Genomic DNA, 20,188 nt, shown 5'->3' with positions numbered 1-20,188 from the left:
ATCACGAGCGTGTAGTGACCTTATCATCATGTTGCAGTTGAGAGTGGTTACCTCATGTAACCAGTTCTACCAGCGTTCTATTTCCTCATCCGAGTCTGAAGTAGAGGAGCTTTCGTGCTCCCACGGAATCCTGCCATCCGCTGTAGGATTCACCCAATCCTATTCCTGAGTGGTTATCTTGTAGATATAGTCTATATCATCATCGCTCTCGTCGTCGCGCGTTGGATCTGTGTAGCGCAATCCTTCCGCATGGTCTAAAGGTACCACTACGTGTAGTGACTTTCTCTCAAAAATCATCTTATGCTTCTTTAGATTTATTACTCCGTTCATGTCAGTGGCCCAAACTATTCCCAATAGTACAAGATAGGGATTGTTCTCATGAACAAGCTATATCACTTCGAAGTCTACAAGTGTGCTCGCACCTTCGATATCTACCGTTATTCCCTGCAATCTTCCCATCGCAAGGATATTTTGGTGGTTTGCCATTTGCAATTGGATAGGAGACCATTGCAACACATGCGTGCCCATTCGCTCCATGTCTGCTTTGGTAGGACGTTCGCGTCCGATCCTAGATCCAAAATCACTTGATCCATTTCATATTCTTCTCCAATTTGTGCAGTCAATCTCATCTCCCTTCCTGTTCATGTTGTGTGTTTCCTGAGCTTCCGGACTACGTGCGGTTCCCCTGATCGAGCACATCTAGTGATGAGTTCTTACAACCCTTTCACTACTTTGTTGTTGCGCAGTAACTTCATGCATGTCTCCAGAAAGGTAGTGAGCCTTTTTGGGTCCTGTTGTAGCCAGCAACACCCCCCCTTTTTCAATTAAGTATCAACCATGATACTGAATGAATGGGGACCCTTAGTTAATTTTTAGAAAAGCAAGAGTTTCTTTTTGAAGTCACAATCATATGCTTAGAAAAAGCCTCTTGGATATTTTAAAGCCTAAGTCTATGATAAAAGAGAAAACCTTTAAGGTCGCGTTGCAAAAGGATAGGAAACACCTTCATTTCCCTTTTTATGTGCACCATCCTCGTGTTAATAATGGCATCGCATCGCAAATTAGTAACGCTCATAAAGAAAAACTTAAAGATTCACCGATCTGCGATAACGCCGATCGCTAGATTGCATATCGCAGAAATGAGCTAGGCAAGATTTGGTGAACATCAAATCGTGCGATCTGCGATATTGCGATCGATGCGATGCCACATCCGTGCGATTTGCGATGATGCGATTAGTGATCGCGCGACATACGGGATTACGTCAGCAGATCATAAATCACTTCGGTACGAATCCTTCGGGCACGCCATTCAAAGAAAAAGCCACTTACTATAATCTGACCCGAAATCATGCGTTTTTAATGATAGTAAATGAATTAGTTGTCAGTTATTAAATGGATTAAAGACGCGTGCCTTGGTAGAGATTTGCTTCACGTAAGGTGGAATATTTGATTTATCTCTTGCATTTAAAACTCTCCCATCACCTTTCTGGATCAGTCATTTCCATTTCACTCGTAATCTGCAGGAGCAAAACGCTAAGACGTCTCAGACAGAAACGCAAAGAGAAATGGGAAAGAAAAATAGAGCTCAAAGCTCCGAAGCGAGGGAGAAGACCAAGGAGATGGCGCCCCTGTACACAGACACAGCCTGCAACAAAGACGTAGGGATATCAACATGGGAAGGCATGTACAGGCTGCTAGAGGAAGAAAAACCTAGAATAATGAAGGTGACTGCTGTCGCGGGTGCACCACGCTCTTCTGAGGCGTCCTTGGAGGACCTAGCATGTTCATTCCTTCACAGAATAGCAACAAGACCCAAAATTCTACCATACACAGATATGATAAAGTGGATACTGGATGATGCAGAATTGAAGAACAGACAATTCAAAGTTCATGGGCATGGGCTCGTGGGATCGTTTGCTGCGCAAGATTTGAAGCTTATGTATCATCTTCCTGAACCGCAAGCGACCTATAATGCACAATTTGTTAAGAAGTTCGCGGCGGAGAATCCAGATCTATCAGACACCACTAAGGAATGGTCTAGAAGAGACGAGCCGCTAAAAAAGGATAAAAACGGTATGTACAGCACTGGTTCCCTCACCTCTCCATATTGTTTTGCTGCGGCCATGCTCTGTAGGTTATTTGGGATGCTGGATATCAACAAGTTTTCATCTGAATGGCTGCCATTAATTGATGCTGCCACTAACGCCGACATCCTAGATTGGGCCAAAATCCTTTCTGATACTCTATACACGGCTGTTCTCAATTACCAGTCTAAGAGATCCTTCTCTCAAAGGGTCTATCCTCCTTTTTATCTGTCTGCCTATATTATGGATTCTGTTTGTCTTGTATCTGAATTCCCTATTATGGGTTGGAAATGGACTACCCAAGACCCATTGCCCATCCATGTTTATCATAAGATCTTATGGGATTCCCAGTTTACCCCTCACTTTTACCATATTTTCCATGTGGTTATTTTGCCCCTATATAGAATGATATATGATAAGGACCCCCCAAGGTGCTCTCCCGAGGCCCAAATTGACATCATCCCCGTCGCGAGATGGTTTGGGTAAGAATGGTTTACTTACATTAGAGTTTTTGGAAGCACTGTACCTCCACATGTCCTAACCCTATATATCCCTAATAAACTTTTGGCCCGGGAAATCACTTATCAAACCTGTTCTGAAGGCAGATTGACCAAAGACCTAAAGGACAAGAAGAAGGCCATATGGCCTCAATCTCCCGTAACTTGTGGGGCCTTCTCTTTGTTCGATGTAGGACACGCTTTTGGTGAAGTGGAAAATGTGACGTGTCTTCAATTATTTAAGTTCCCAGCGAGGCCATTCGACCCAAATGATGTGGCCCAAGAATTCACAATGAACGTCAAGATAAGAGTGTTCTCTGGAAAGAAAGATCCGTTTGATGATCTGTTTCAGAGTAAAAGTTTGCTCAAAGAAATTTTGCGGGAAGCTCAGTCGAGGTTGTCTCCAGATGACCTCCAAAAATTCACGTTATACAGAGAAAGAAGGTTGTCCAGTATACCACTAGAGAGGTTGCGACTACCTACTAGAGAACCAACTCCAAGCATCAGCCTCAGTGAAAACTCCAGCACTTCCAGGTCTAAGTCCAACGCCGCACAAGAAGTATCTGAGCATCTTGAAGAGTCTAGTCACGAACAAGGAAAAAACGAAGAAACAACCAAAGACACAGCTCAGTCGAGTGCAATGTCTCAGCAGCAAGTTATCGCCTCACCACCAAGAGATGTCCCCCCTCCTGTCATCGAAGCACCACTTGTCACGACGGAGCTAGATAAAGAGTGGGAAACCTTCAATGAATTTATCAATCTTGAAGGGCAAGTCCCGAAAACACCTGTGAATAATACACAGGTGGTGCAAGAAGTCGTTTCGACCATGGTCAATAGCGCCACAGAAGCTGAACACCTTCCTATCGCTCCAACCTCAGAACTTCTACTTAACGTAGAAGAAATTCCCCCACTGGATGTATTCTATAGTCCCCAACACAAAGCAGTTGTAAGGCGACAGAGAAAGAACGGAAAGCTTGAAAATACATTGTCTCAAGAGGCTGAACATTTGGACGTCTTATGGAAGGACCCCAATAATAATCCGACTGAAAATCTTACGAAGTTGTCTCAGATTGCAGGAGCGTATGCTTCTGCAACTATTGATAAGGCCTCTGAAGTTCAGCAACTATTAAAGGAACAAGAAAATCATATACAACTGCTACAACAACAGTTGCTGCAAGCCAACGCGAACACTGAAGCTTCCAGACAGCTTGAAAAGCTACAGGAAGACTTTCAACGGATGCAGATAGGCTATCAAAGGAGTCTCGAAGAAAAAGAAAAACAATTGCAGACTTTGCAAGAAACGCATAAAGATGAGCCTAAGCTGGCAGAGTTTATCTCAGAATCTATCGGCTTGAACGAGCAACTACTGCAGCAACAGGAAGAGTTGGGACGTAAAATATCACAGTGGAGTCACTATTGTGCGCTGAGCGACAAAATCACCAGTCAAGTGGTGGATTTGCGGAGCGACTATGATCAGAACGACAAGAGGGTGACAGAATATTTGACTTGGCAAGATGATGAGGAAGGGAAAAGAGCAGGTGCACCCAGGATTAATGAAAATCATAAAGAGTTGCTCTGTAATAAATGGGACGATCAAATCACGCGGGCGGAGCAAGAAGCAGAGACAGCAGCGACACAGGCAAACACTCTTATCGACTGTGTAAATGAGAATTTACACAGGGAAAATTTGATTGCAGAGACCACCCCGGGGTACTTACCAAACAAGTTGCAACTAGAAACAAAATGGAAGCAGAAAGCACAGGCAAAAGGGAAGGCGATCCAAGCATTGGCCAAGCTGAATTGGGAATGTTACTGGACGTATTTGGTTAAACCACACAGCCAATGGATGACGGTGAAGTGCATTACAAACGCAGCGGAGAAGTTAGAGCCAGCTTTTGTAGATGCCGTTTTCGCAGCCCAACTCAGCGCAGAAATCAGTCAGCCGACTCTTCTCAATCGTATGTTGGACACTTGCAACTTTAAAGACCAAGTTCATAAGTGATTTCATTTAGAATGTTGTTTTTTCTCTTTTAACTAGATTAGAAAAAGGACGGTCATTTGAAAACCGTATCCTAAAATTTTGTAATGATACTATTATTAGAATTAGGAAGTAGTATTTTAACCCTTCTCATTGCATTGGAGAAGGGTCCAGAAATTTGTCAAAAACTTGTCCTCGGAACATGCACTTCTGCACCCTCAGAGGAGGTTTTGATGAATGGAAGGATCGAGATTTATTTATATTTGCATTTTAATATCTGCTACTGATGTTGCACTTCTGTACTCTTGGTAGATGTTAGAAGTAAGTAGAGATAAATCATTATTGCTTGAAGTTTGTGAGTGAAAATCAGTCATAAATGGTACTTTTATCTCTTGACGAATTTCTGCTTATATTCTTAAAGTGATATGCAGTTTTAGTTGCTTATATGTTGATGTATGAATGTCTGGGTTACCATTTGGCACTTCTGTACGGTGGAGTCATTTATTTATGCTTGACGTATGAATAACTTATTATGTGATATGCTGTTCACAACTGTTTTGCCTAACTTCTTATGCAGAATGGTTTATTTTAATTGATTTATATTCTTATGATAGCTGAATGATCTTTATTACCAGTTATTGTATGAAATCTTTTTAGATCGCGTAATAGAAGAGATATATCCCGGGTTAGCATAGATTAGATGTGTTGTTTTCATTAGATTACAATAGCATAGAGTCAATTTATAAGTTAGATTTGAGTTAGCTCTACAATACTTCTAGAATCAGCGTAATCAAACCCTACACACACACACATCCTTTGGATTGGGAAGCTGGTCCCATTATCCCCAGTCAGACCCACTACACCAAACGGGAAAGGAGCCGCCAACCAGGTTCCGGACCGGGTGGGTATCCCCCTTGTTGTTGACCCGATTTCGGGGCCCTCAACATATTTGGCGCTAGAAGGAGGGCCTGAGCATAGTGTCTGTTGGAATGTTTTCCAAATTATAAAGCTTGAAACAGGATGACTGCCCATAGAATCCCTATTTGGAGTTGCATCCATGTTCCTACCTCTTCCAACACTCCACCAGATGTGGTAAGGCTCTTGTCTCAGGTAAAATTCAACGGTAAGAATAATTCTTCTGCATTTAATCATGCCCTTCAGTTTATTCAAAAAGTTTCAAGTTCTGATATTCAGAGAATTGATGAAGGCGTTTTGTGCAGAATTTTTACTCTTACATTCACGGCGGAAGCTAGAAAATGGTGCAGAACCCTCCCAGTTGCATCAATCCACAGCTGGGACCAATTCGTCAAGACTTTCATTTTGGAATTTGATTGCTATGACTACGACCAGGTGTATGATGAAATTGACTATCTACGGAAGAAAGATGAACCAGTAAGGGATTTTAATATGCGATTTCATCTTAAATGCCTAAAGTATGATCTTGAGAGTGAGCTCACGGATGAAGAATCTTCGGATTATGATGAGTATTCCCTACCTCCTATGTCTGATCAAGCAGAAATTAGTTCAACCTTTGTTTCATTTTCTTCTAATATGAATGAGCATTTCAAGTCAAATACACAAAGCATTCGTAATGAAGAAAATCTGCAAAGCCTAGGAGTCATGCATGCTCTAATGCCAGAGAACAAAAATGAAAATACTGAAAGAGAAACTACCTTGGAACCAGAAGATGACTCTGACACAAAGTCAGACAATATCATTACGAATCAACGAATGCAGATGCCAAGGTTAGAACAACGAACTATTTCTCTTTCAAAAAGTATCAACGCACAAAGGTATGATCTAAAGCCCGATGTTTATGATAGATCTAATGAACGAAGTTTTTTTAATGATGTTTTCAAATGCAATATTCCAGATTCACATTTTTCTCTTTATCCCGATGTTTTTAGTGATGAAATTTTTTTCCCTCTCAACATTAAAGATGTCTCAAAGAACACAGAGGGTTATTCAAACGACTCATCATTAGGTCTTCAAGATAAAGAGACAGCTTTAGCACATCATTTGATTAATGTCAAACAAGAGCTGTTTGACCTCCCTTGTCTGAAAATATATAATGAAAAAGAGGAACCTAGGGAAATCTGTAGAGTCTCTAGTGATAGTTACTTTGACAACGATGATGTTGTTGAGTTATCCCAAGTAACTCAACTAGGTTCAGATAATGAGAAACAGCTTGAATCAGAAATCATATCAAACAACCCTCATTTCAAAGTAAAAAATCATTTGGATGATTCTACTATCCAAGACAATACCCCGATCTATGATTCATATCATGAGGAAAACTCCACTCCTGTTCGCAATCATAACTTATTCCCTGATTCACAAGACCTGGCCAGTTCTTGTGAGGAGCAAGATGTTACAAGTAAATCCCAGTTGTGCTGTAACAATATTTGTACAAATAATCATTCATTTCTTTATCACTTAAACTCATTTTGTACAAAATCGGATTTCTTTTTAAATTTTCAAGCTTTGGATAGATTATGTTTTAGCGATTTATATATGAGAACTTTCGTTTCAAACGAAATCGCTAAAAGCCCAGCGTTAACAAAAAACAGGTTACAAGCCATTGAAACTAAAAAATCATCTTCACAATCTGACTTGTTATCCTTCCTATTGCGAGATCATCAATTCATAACAGAAATTCATCCTAATTTTTATGATCCAATAGGTATCCAGTTGGAAAAAAGTTCTCATAAGAAAGGAAAATCAGACAGAATTCCAATTGAGGTTGTATGTTCTTATTCCACAGCCAATATTTATGATCCAAGAAAAGTTTGGTTCTTTACACTGATGTTTGAAAGTTTCATACGGCTAGGAATAAAAATGAATAGATGGTTCCATTGGAAATATCATTTCACATAGTTGATTTTCTGTATATAGTTAGAATAGGAGTAGGAGCAATTTAGCTAGGTTATTAGGTTTGCTTTTAATAATTGATAGGCAAAGTTATTCTGTACATAACCCTAGGGAATGCTTGCCTCTCATTGCGTGAAATATTTTTCTCCATAATAATGTTTGCTTTGGTTAACGACATTTGGCATTTACTAAAGACACCTTTTCTCTGTTAAAGATTTTTGAAGCTTCTGATTCTATAAACAGCAAATCTTTTGGGAATTTGATCTTTATTATCAATAGAACTTTAACCCAGATATGATGATAGTTTCAACTGCAAAAAATTTAAAGAAAGCTATCTCAGTGGAGAATTTGTTTTAGGTCAGCACAATGAAAGGTATCAATATTAAAATAAATATTCTCTGTATAAACAGCCATTACCAAAACAGCCCTATCATTGTCGTCCAAAACTTTCTTAAGGAAAGAAAATTTGACTTCCTCCCTGCTAAAGGAAAACGCAACATTCAGAAGAATAATCCAAAAAGACACTATATCTCAAAGAATAAGAGGTCTCATCGCGAGCTGGCTTATCATGATCACAGATATTATAACTTGCTGACTTTGCCAAAACTGTCTACCAAAACAGGGCAATGACTCAAGATTGTTGCAATCAAAAGACAAGGGGTCTCATCACGAGCCAGCTTGATCATCAAAAGTGTAAATCAAGTGAATGATTGTGTCATAATTTGGCCACCAAACCAAGACATTGTTCTTTAGAGAATAAAAAGGAAAAAAGTGTCAAAAAAGGATTTTCTCTGAAAAAGTTGTAAATAACCTTAAGCAGGATAAAGGATCATTGCTGGGTAATAGGTAACCCTGTCGAGGCTATGGACGCCTGCTGGCAGCAGAGGCTCTACCTGCGACAAAGGAGCATATTTAAAAAGAGCTGATACATAGAGAAGACTTTATTTTATGTTTTACAAGACCAAGTAATGACTGATTTAAATGCAAAGACAAGCTGAAGACGCAAGTAATTGAAATAGAAAAGAGGTTGAAACAAAACATCATTGACAGTTTGAAGTATCATTTGCTTTATCTTTTTATAATAAAGTTCAAGTTTTTCTTTAAGAAATTTTTTCAGGGGTTTCAAAGCGTCAATATAAAAGCAGAGATAACTGGTTCTCCCAAGTGAATCGCCAATTGTTGTAGCCAGCAACACCCCCCCTTATTCAATTAAGTATCAACCATGATACTGAATGAATGGGGACCCTTAGTTAATTTTTAGGAAAAGCAAGAGTTTCTTTTTGAAGTCACAATCATACGCTTAGAAAAAGCCTCTTGGATATTTTAAAGCCTAAGTCTATGATAAAAGAGAAAACCTTTAAGGTCGCGTTGCAAAAGGATAGGAAACACCTTCATTTCCCTTTTTATGTGCACCATCCTCGTGTTAATAATGACATCGCATCGCAAATTAGTAACGCTCATAAAGAAAAACTTAAAGATTCGCCGATCTGCGATAACGCCGATCGCTAGATCGCATATCGCAGAAATGAGCCAGGCAAGATTTGGTGAACATCAAATTCCTGCGATCTGCGATATTGCGATCGCTGCGATGCCACATCCATGCGATTTGCGATGATGCGATTAGCGATCGCGCGACATACGGGATTACGTCAGCAAATCATAAATCACTTCGGTACGAATCCTTCGGGCGCGCCATTCAAAGAAAAAGCCACTTACTATAATCTGACCCGAAATCATGCGCTTTTAATGATAGTAAATGAATTAGTTGTCAGTTATTAAATGGATTAAAGACGCGTGCCTTGGTAGAGATTTGCTTCACGTAAGGTGGCATATTTGATTTATCTCTTGCATTTAAAACTCTCCCATCACCTTTCTGGATCAGTCATTTCCATTTCACTCGTAATCTGCAGGAACAAAACGCTAAGACGTCTCAGACAGAAACGCAAAGAGAAATGGGAAAGAAAAATAGAGCTCAAAGCTCTGAAGCGAGGGAGAAGACCAAGGAGATGGTGCCCCTGTACACAGACACAACCTGCAACAAAGACGCAGGGATATCAACATGGGAAGGCATGTACAGGCTGCTAGAGGAAGAAAAGCCTAGAATAATGAAGGTGACTGCTGTCGCGGGTGCACCACGCTCTTCTGAGGCGTCCTTGGAGGACCTAGCATGTTCATTCCTTCACAGAATAGCGGCAAGACCCAAAATTCTACCATACACAGATATGATCAAGTGGATACTGGATGATGCAGAATTGAAGAACAGACAATTCAAAGTTCATGGGCATGGGCTCGTGGGATCGTTTGCTGCACAAGATTTGAAGCTTATGTATCATCTTCCTAAACCGCAAGCAACCTATAATGCACAATTTGTTAAGAAGTTCGCGACGAAGAAGCCAGATCTATCAGACACCACTAAGGAATGGTCTAGAAGAGACGAGCCGCTAAAAAAGGATAAAAACGGTATGTACAGCACTGGTTCCCTCACCTCTCCATATTGTTTTGCTGCGGCCATGCTCTGTAGGTTATTTGGGATGCCGGATATCAACAAGTTTTCATCTGAATGGCTGCCATTAATTGATGCTGCCACTAACGCCGACATCCTAGATTGGGCCAAAATCCTTTCTGATACTCTATACACAGTTGTTCTCAATTACCGGTCTAAGAGATCCTTCTCTCAAAGGGTCTATCCTCCTTTTTATCTGTCTGCCTATATTATGGATTCTGTTTGTCTTGTATCTGAATTCCCTATTATGGGTTGGAAATGGACTACCCAAGACCCATTGCCCATCCATGTTTATCATAAGATCTTATGGGATTCCCAGTTTACCCCTCACTTTTACCAGATTTGCCATGGGGTTATTTTGCCCCTATATAGAATGATATATGATAAGGACCCCCCAAGGTGCTCTCCCGAGGCCCAAATTGACATCATCCCCGTCGCGAGATGGTTTGGGGAAGAATGGTTTACTTACATTAGAGTTTTTGGAAGCACTGTACCTCCACATGTCCTACCCCTATATATCCCTGATAAACTTTTGGCCCGGGAAATCACTTATCAAACCTATTCTGAAGGCGGATTGACCAAAGACCTAAAGGACAAAAAGAAGGCCATATGGCCTCAATTTCCCGTAACTTGTGGGGCCTTCTCTTTGTTCGATGTAGGACACGCTTTTGGTGAAGTGGAAAATGTGACGTGTCTTCAATTGTTTAAGTTCCCAGCGAGGCCATTCGACCCAAATGATGTGGCCCAAGAATTCTAAACGGACGTCAAGATAAGAGTGTTCTCTGGAAAGAAAGATCCGTTTGATGATCTGTTTCAGAGTAAAAGTTCGCTCAAAGAAATTTTGCGGGAAGCTCAGTCGAGGTTGTCTCCAGATGACCTCCAAAAATTCACGTTATAAAGAGAAAGAAGGCTGGCCAGTATACCACTAGAAAGGCTGCGACTACCTACTAGAGAACCAACTCCAAGCATCAGCCTCAGTGAAAACTCCAGCACTTCCAGGTCTAAGTCCAACGCCGCACAAGAAGTATCTGAGCATCTTGAAGAGTCTGGTCACTAACAAGGAAAAAACGAAGAAACAACCAAAGACACAGCTCAGTCGAGTGCAATGTCTCAGCAGCAAGTTATCACCTCACCACCAAGAGATGTCCCCCCTCCTGTCATCGAAGCACCACTTGTCACGACGAAGCTAGATAAAGAGTGGGAAACCTTCAATGAATTGACCAGTCTTGAAGGGCAAGTCCCGAAAACACCTGTGAATAATACACAGGTGGTGCAAGAAGTCGTTTCGACCATGGTCAGTAGCGCCACAGAAGCTGAACACCTTCCTATCGCTCCAACCTCAGAACTTCTACTTAACGTAGAAGAAATTCCCCCACTGGATGTATTCTATAGTCCCCAACACAAAGCAGTTGTAAGGAGACAGAGAAAGAAAAGAAAGCTTGAAAATACACTGTCTCAAGAGGCTGAACATTTGGACGTCTTATGGAAAGACCCCAATAATAATCCGACTGAAAATCTTATGAAGCTGTCTCAGATTGCAGGAGCGTATGCTTCTGCAACTATTGATAAGGCCTCTGAAGTTCAGCAACTATTAAAGGAACAAGAAAATCATATACAACTGCTACAACAACAGTTGCTGCAAGCCAACGCGAACACTGAAGCTTCCAGACAGCTTGAAAAGCTACAGGAAGACTTTCAACGGATGCAGATAGGCTATCAAAGGAGTCTCGAACAAAAATAAAAACAATTGCAGACTTTGCAAGAAACGCATAAAGATGAGCCTAAGCTGGCAGAGTTTATCTCAGAATCTATCGGCTTGAATGAGCAACTACTGCAGCAACAGGAAGAGTTGGGACGTAAAATATCACAGTGGAGTCACTATTGTGCGCTGAGCGACAAAATCACCAGTCAAGTGGTGGATTTGCGGAGCGACTATGATCAGAACGACAAGAGGGTGACAGAATATTTGACTTGGCAAGATGATGAGGAAGGGAAAAGAGCAGGTGCACCCAGGATTAATGAAAATCATAAAGAGTTGCTCTTTAATAAATGGGACGATCAAATCACGCGGGCGGAGCAAGCAGCAGAGACAGCAGCGACACAGGCAAGCACTCTTATCGACTGTGTAAATGAGAATTTACACAGGGCAAATTTAATTGCAGAGACCACCCCGGGGTACCTACCAAACAAGTTGCAACTGGAAACAGAATGGAAGCAGAAAGCACAGGCAAAAGGGAAGGCGATCCAAGCATTGGCCAAGCTGAATTGGGAATGTTACTGGACGTATTTGGTTAAACCACACAGCCAATGGATGACGGTGAAGTGCATTACAAACGCAGCCGAGAAGTTAGAGCCAGCTCTTGTAGATGCCATTTTCGCAGCCCAGCTCAGCGCAGAAATCAGTCAGCCGACTCTTCTCAAGCCTATGCTGGACACTTGCAACTTTAAAGACCAAGTTCATAAGTGATTTCATTTAGAATGTTGTTTTTTCTCTTTTAACTAGATTAGAAAAAGGACGGTCATTTGAAAACCGTATCCTAAAATTTTGTAATGATACTATTATTAGAATTAGGAAGTAGTATTTTAACCCTTCTCATTGCATTGGAGAAGGGTCCAGAAATTTGTCAAAAACTTGTCCTCGGAACATGCACTTCTGCACCCTCAGAGGAGGTTTTGATGAATGGAAGGATCGAGATTTATTTATGTTTGCATTTTAATATCTGCTACTGATGTTGCACTTCTGTACTCTTGGTAGATGTTAGAAGTAAGTAGAGATAAATCATTATTGCTTGAAGTTTGTGAGTGAAAATCAGTCATAAATGGTACTTTTATCTCTTGACGAATTTCTGCTTATATTCTTAAAGTGATATGCAGTTTTAGTTGCTTATATGTTGATGTATGAATGTCTGGGTTACCATTTGGCACTTCTGTACGGTGGAGTCATTTATTTATGCTTGACATATGAATAACTTATTATGCGATATGCTGTTCACAACTGTTTTGCCTAACTTCTTATGCAGAATGGTTTATCTTAATTGATTTATATTCTTATGATAGCTGAATGATCTTTATTACCAGTTATTGTATGAAATCTTTTTAGATCGCGTAATAGAAGAGATATATCCCGGGTTAGCGTAGATTAGATGTGTTGTTTTCATTAGATTACAATAGCATAGAGTCAGTTTATAAGTTAGATTTGAGTTAGCTCTACAATACTTCTAGAATCAGCATAATCAAACCCTACACACACACACATCCTTTGGATTGGGAAGCTGGTCCCATTATCCCCAGTCGGACCCGCTACACCAAACGGGCAAGGAGCCGCCAACCAGGTTCCGGACCGGGTGGGTATCCCCCTTGTTGTTGACCCGATTTCGGGGCCCTCAACAGGTCCATCTCCAGTTCTAGTTTGACTTTACTACCTGAAGTGGAGGCCTTCATGAAGCTCTTCTTAGCTTCCATGAATGTCTCCTTCACGCACTCCAAATTGAACTCTGGTTCCTTTTTTGGAGCCCTGCGAATCCAGGTACTTTATTCTAGCTGCTTGCCCTTGTCATCTCCTGTTGTGATACCACTTTGGAGCACAATTTTTACATTCAGGTCCTCATCATTTGCAGGTTCTGAGTCGGGGGGGGGGGGGGGGCCTGGAGTGTTCCTTTATCACACAACCTGGCTATTAGTGTTGGGAAATCCTCCATTTCATGATCAAACTGGGTACAATAGAAACATGATGCTCTCATCGGATTTATACAATTACGGGAATAATGCACTAGCCCTTCGCAATTGTAACAAATCAACTATCCACAACCCCTTCTTTGTCCTGTTAACACCCAGGTTGTTCCCTATGACTCCCAAGGGAATACGGCCGGGGTAACCACTAACCAATCTTTGGATCACAGCTTCTAGCCAAACTGTGATCAGAGAGGGCTCTCTCTTTATGATTTGTCTCTGTTATGATGGTGTTTTAGGCTAGCTATTATGCTCAGGTTTTGGTTTATGTTTTGGTTGAAGGATTTCTTTCAGATCTTATGATATAGTGTTTAGATAGTATAATACCATTGGGCAATGGAGTCTGGAGTTGTGAAATGATTTGATACGCTGGATTGGTGGTGTTCAAATTGCAGGGCCTATTGTGTATTTTAGACAGACAAAATTAGATCAAATGGTGATGTATGTCAACCAACAGAAAGCAATTAAGAATTTTCTATTAAGTTGGCGGGGTGAAAGTGAGCACACTGCACAGGAGCAAAACTTGAATTCCTGTGACAAAGGCCACTGTGAAAGGTGTATTCTGAAAGTGCAGCAATTAAGAATTACACTTATCTAGATTACAGCTGAAGAAAACATTCATAAACAACACAGATTGAACTCAGGGTACTCAGTGAATAAATCCTGAAAGCTATTCTTTTTCCTTGTTGCTTAGTTTTGAAATCAGATGACATATATGGATTTTAACAAAACAACTAATTAACAGAGAGAGATACAGAGACTTATTGTATGGTGAAATACACAGGAATCCAGCAGTTATCAAAAGACACCAGAACGCATCCAACACCTCAGAAATCCGAGAAATTCCATTGCTTTCTTTATTAACTTCTGAAAGGATTACAACATAAGAACTTCTTCAGGAGAAATCAACAACAACCCTTGCAAGCTCATGCGAAGGGGTCTTTATAGGAATGCGTATACAAAATATCTCAGGCATTGAGTCATCTGAGAGAGAAAATATCTTCATAAGTTTGTTCAGAAAGTAGAGAAGAAGTTATTACAACTTTAAATGCCGCATAAATGCCTTTTATGTCTGTCAGGGGATAATTTGACCTTTGGAGATCATTGAGTCGGTTGAGCCGCTCTGCTTTAATGCTGGCGAACGTGTCTTTATGTCTGCTGCGCTGTATTTTCTCAGGTTTGCCATCTGTGACTGTGATTGTTGCTGTGTCGACCGAATATCCTTGCTGAGTTGGCTCAGCCTTACATTTTTGCTCTGTATGCTTATATATCAAAATTCTACCTGTGTATGAATTACTTATAAACTGGAAGAATTATCACTTACAGGTTCTGGCTTGATAATATTATCTGTGTCAAATTTTTCCAGACTTCCTGTGGGGGCAATTGGTGCTTCATAATTGCTTCTATGGTTTCATCTGCTTCTGTATACTTAAAGAAATTTGGAGGCACATCAAACAGATGATTGATCTCATTCATAATAAAAAATAGGTTGTCCACCCTATTGTATAAAGTTTGCCCTGATGCTGGCCCTGATTCTGCTGAAGTGCTGGGCTGTCTTGCAATTTGTTCTGCGGCATAGGCATCAACCCTCTTAGTGTAGTTTTCAAGGGTAAGCAGTCTTCCTACACTGCTTAATATGCTGGGGAGGCCTCTGTTCTGTAATGCCTGAAATCTGTCCATGAACTTGTTGATTTCAGTCTGCATATCCTGGGTTCTTCTTTCCAATGTTCCAACCAGGTTTCGTAGTGTCAGGACCCTTTTAACCATTGAGATTGTCTCAGTCCTGTGAGCAATTCCCATGGTGGCCAGTTGAGAGCTTGTCCTATTATTTAAAATATTGATCATTCTGGTGGCAGCATCAGGCATGTTGCCAAGGCTTGCTCTAGCTTTGTGCACTTCCCCGTTTGCCTTTGCAATGAGTACTGATTGTTCATCCATGGTCTCAATATACTGCCACTGATTGGTGATAGACCGGCCAATATTACCCCAAAGGACTGCTTTTAGCTCTGCTGTCACCTTTTCCAGTGTGAGCTCCTTCTCAAGCTCAGTTATCCTCTTCTTTAGAGCTTTTATTTCTCGCTCCTTTACAGCTTCATTCTGTTTGCTCTTATCATATCTCTCATTTACTTTAGCCAAAGATTCTTTGGCTGAATTGAGCTTCCAGGACTTGAATTTCATTTCGGAGCTTCTGCATATCCAGACTATGAGTCTGCTCTGTTGTTGGTGCAGTTGTTGATGTAGTTGGTGCTGTAGGCCCTGTTTGCTGAGGAGGAGGGGCAGTTGTTGGAGGAGCTTCCTCAAGATTGATTATTTCAGGAGGAGGCTGGGAGGTTTGACCCTCTTCTCTTTGCTTCAATGCTGCCTGTAGTGCTGCCTTTGCAGCCTCTGATTCTCCTAGTTTGTCTTGAGTCCGGATCAGCTCCTTGTATAGAGATATCATCAGATCTGTGGCATCTTTTTCAAGTCTTTGCTGGGCAACATCATCTGTTTGAGGGTGGATTGTGGCTGGGAGTTTGATTTTCCTCCTTAAGGCCGCCATATCTGCATCCCTCAACTTCAATATTTCTTGGATACCCTTAACATCCTTGGGATCATGTCCCATCTCTATAATTATATCTTCCCAGGATTTGATTCTGTTGTCCTTAGCTTGTGATGATGCTCTCTCCAATTCTAGCTGAGAGGCTGTAGCATTAAGGCTGCTTTTTAGTTTGTAATTTTCTAATGTTTCATCTGCCAGGGAGGCATACACCATCTCACCAGTATGTTTATGTAGTTAAATTTTGTCCATTGGGTGTATGTCTTTGGCCATGACTTCCAGGTTGGTCCTGAGGTAATCTGAGGCAGATTGGGGATGCAGTGTTGTGGGCATAAAATGACTCATGACCATTTTTCCTTCACTTACATCAAAGGCAGACATGAGTCTTTGCTGATTGGTGGGAGCCAAGTTTAGCAGATGATTGTACAGCTGTATTTTGATAGGATCACTCCTCCTTTTGATGTCTATAAATTGTTGTTTGATGCTTACTTGTCCTTCTTTCTGCTGGCTGGAGGAGCTGACCTCTCCTCCTATAGCTGTGTCCTGTTCCTACTGGAAGGAACTGGCTGAAACTTCTCTGCTGGGTGGGCCCATGCCCAATGCTTGCCTTATTGCTATGTCATCTTCAGAAGAGTCATTCAACCTCTGCCTTTTCTCTCCCTGGTTTATAGGTGATGTCAGGGGAGTTTCTCTATCCCTTTTTCTAAAAACAAATGTATCCTCCTTTTGGGGAGTTTGGAGGACCGAGGCATCAAAGGTAGTCTCTGGCCTAGGAGGCACTATATTTTGAGCCTGTTGCTCAGTGGAACTCGGAGTATCAACTGCTCTTTCTTGTTGCAGGGGCTGCTGTCTGTCATGTTGCTCTCCTTCTTGCTGCTGCCCTTCCCCCTGCTTCTCCATCTCTTCTTGTTGCTGCAGCAATGTTTCCACTTGGTCTTCTGTCAAAGGAGGTGGCTGTTCCACCTGCTTTTCTTTGCCTTTGCTGGCTGTCTCTGCAGTATTCCCGGCAGCTTGCTGATGTGTTGTCGATGATGAAGTAGCTGCTCCAAGTTGTTTTTTGTATGAGAGGGGAACCTGTCCACAAGTTTCTAAGTCAGCTTCCTTTTGAATATTTCTAGCCTCTCTCTCTAGCAGCTCTTCACTAGTAATTTCCTCTTCTAGGGTACCTTCTTCCCAGCTTAATGCATTGGCATACTGCTCAATCTCAGGCTGCCTCACGTGTGAATAGCTGCCCAATTTGTATCTTATCCTTCTGAGGGAGACAAAGTGATTGGGGTCATAGGGTATCCATTCAAAGCTAGTTTGTAGTTTGAGGGCCTCTAGGATACTGTTTGCCTCTTTCCACCCCTCCTCTTTTCTGTTGTATAGGAAAGGGCCCAGCTGGCTCCTTACCTTTAACTGTGATTTCCTGTTCTTTCTTTGAAAGTGGAGGTAATCAGCATTCCCAAACTGCCTGAAATATTCTAAGGCGAAAAGCCTCATGGGGACATACCTTGGCAACCTAAAAGGCTTCAACTCACAGCCATATATTCTGATGACTGTGTGGTTTTGGTAGAGGTACCAATTACCAATGCTGTAGGTTTTGTTCAGGTGGAGAATTCTCCTCATGTCATCAGTTAATCTTGGAGGGGGAACACCATACAATACTGTCAAGGCTGGATGAATGAATAAGTCAATGAACTCAGAGTATGTATATGGTGATACAGAGGCACAATGAAAGACAGAGGTCCAAAACACAACTGACCTTAGATTTCCCTGGGCATTGACTTGTTTCAAGGGAATAGAGAAGCTGACTGGCTGATAAAACAAGAATAGGTGGTATATGTATGAAGTATACCTGAACAGTCTTTCCCTGTTCAAATTCATAAGCTGGTCATGGATCTTATCTGCAATGAATGTAGCATAATCATAATGTACAGCTGGGGGCTTACCAGGAGAGAATATAGACAGCATTGCCATTATGATTTCATCCACATCCTCCAGCCCTTTGAACCCTAGGACATAGCTGATCAAATCTACTAGCATTCTCCCCAATTCATTCAAGTACTGATATCCAATAGGAGGAGTTCTGATGGCTTCAGAGCCTGGTTTTACAAACAGCTGGTTGATTTTGATGACTTGGTCATTTGACAACTTGTTCCCCTTCTTTATCAAGTTCTGCATGTGGAGGGGGGTCAATGGCTTTGCAGTATGGAAGTGCAGCATCTCATTTATACTCTCTGGGGTGATATGGAACAGGACTGAGCCTGTAGGGCTGATGACAGCTTTTTGGCCTGGGTCATAGCACTCCTGGCATCTGTAGATCAACTCTGGCATAGGATTTACCTGTGGGAGGTTGTAGATGGGCAAGTTTGAGTCCCAAATCCCTAAGATGTCTGCTCCACTAAGGTGCTGGGCTCTCAACTCGTTCAGCATCTGAATATTATATTTGGAGCCCAATGGAAACCAGTCTAACATTTGATAATCCATATCTCCCAGGGCTTTCCATTCTAATTCCTGGTGAGGGGCATTGAGAGGCTTGATGTTCAGTGCAATTGGAGTCTCCATGGTCTATTCAATTTCTGTCTTGCAGGTGAATTAGTTTCAAGTGAGCAGTACAGCACAGAGGTGAGTTTTTGCAATGCAACTGTGATTTATGGGGAGCAGAGGGTGGAGTGGACACGCAGCAATTGAAATACTGCTCGAATTATATATAAAACCAATGCCTGGTCTCCCTCTGTCTTCTATGGCAGTTTTTAAGTAATTTTGACCAACTGTCTCACGTTTGCGCGAGCAGTTTACAGTTACTGACCCCAAACTCGGGAAATGAAGGCTCGGCTGGTGGTTTCAAGGTTGCATTTGTAATCAAAAGTGCTTGCAGAGGAAAGCTATCGGTGAAATAGTGAGTTTCAGTGTTCCTTAAGCGTTCTGAGCAATTTACAGTGAATTTCAGGCGTATGGAGGATGAACTATGAGAAATACCTGGCTAACTGCGAACAGAGGCCATAGATGTGGGTGGAATTGGTGCTCTGGAGGTCTTCCGGACGTTTCCCGCAGGTGGCGCAGTTCAGAACGTAAACACAGCATGCAAAGGAAATAGTAGCAAATGAGCGAAAAGTGCAAAAAAAACGCGTTTTTTGGCTAAATATGGACTTTTTGCAATTTGGCGCTTTTTCTGTGATGACGTCAGCATGACGTCATAGGGTGGGTCAGCCTTGGATGATGCCAGCATGACATCATCGGATGAGGTGGCGGGCTGCCATTGGTCCACGGGGTAATGAGGTGGCGGGCACGTTGGCACAGATACGGACAAAAGTGTGATGCGGTGGCAGGGTGGAGGTGACGTGGGCATGACGTGGGATAGCAACTTGGCGGTTAGGAACGTAGCGGTTACGGTTAAGGATAGTCGGCACGGTTTCTCGGGGCGGTTAGGGTACGGAGCAGGTCTTGTCAGAAGGCGCTTCGAGAGTCCTGAACGGGCGACGCGTGGCCGCGCCCTGACGTGACGCAACGTCATTTTCTCGGGCGCTAAACGTCCGCCGCGGGGGCTGCTCCGATATTGATACGGACCGTCGGATCTCTTGGATCTGATCCGACGGTGGACGGGGGAATGATATGTTCGGGGGATATGCATGCGGGCGGAGACCTTCGGACATGGGTTTTCACAATGTTTTCAATGCATTTCAAAAATAAACCAAATGCATGCGCCAACTTTGGTTTATGCGGTTAGAAGTGGGTTTTTTGGGTCTTTTCGTGATTTGAAAGGGGTTTATGGGTAAAGGGGATTTATAAAGGTTTTCAATGCGCAATAATGCAGGCCCGAGACTTTGGACAAGAGCAAGGTGGGTATTTAGGGGTTATCTTTGCAAATGAAGGGGGTATAGGTAAAACAAGGTTATTTATGGGGCTTCTTTTGGCAAATGAAGCTTTCCAAGGGGCCAAATGACTTCAGAAGAGGGGAGGGGTTTAGGGTTAGGTTCATCAAAGTGACCAGATGCCATTTGATCCCTG

The sequence above is a fragment of the Pinus tabuliformis genome, chromosome 6 (assembly GCF_031772625.1).
Source record: "Pinus tabuliformis cultivar Carrire ecotype Pingquan chromosome 6, CPIR1, whole genome shotgun sequence".
Classification (NCBI taxonomy): domain Eukaryota; kingdom Viridiplantae; phylum Streptophyta; class Pinopsida; order Pinales; family Pinaceae; genus Pinus; species Pinus tabuliformis.
This window is presented reverse-complemented; position numbering follows the sequence as displayed.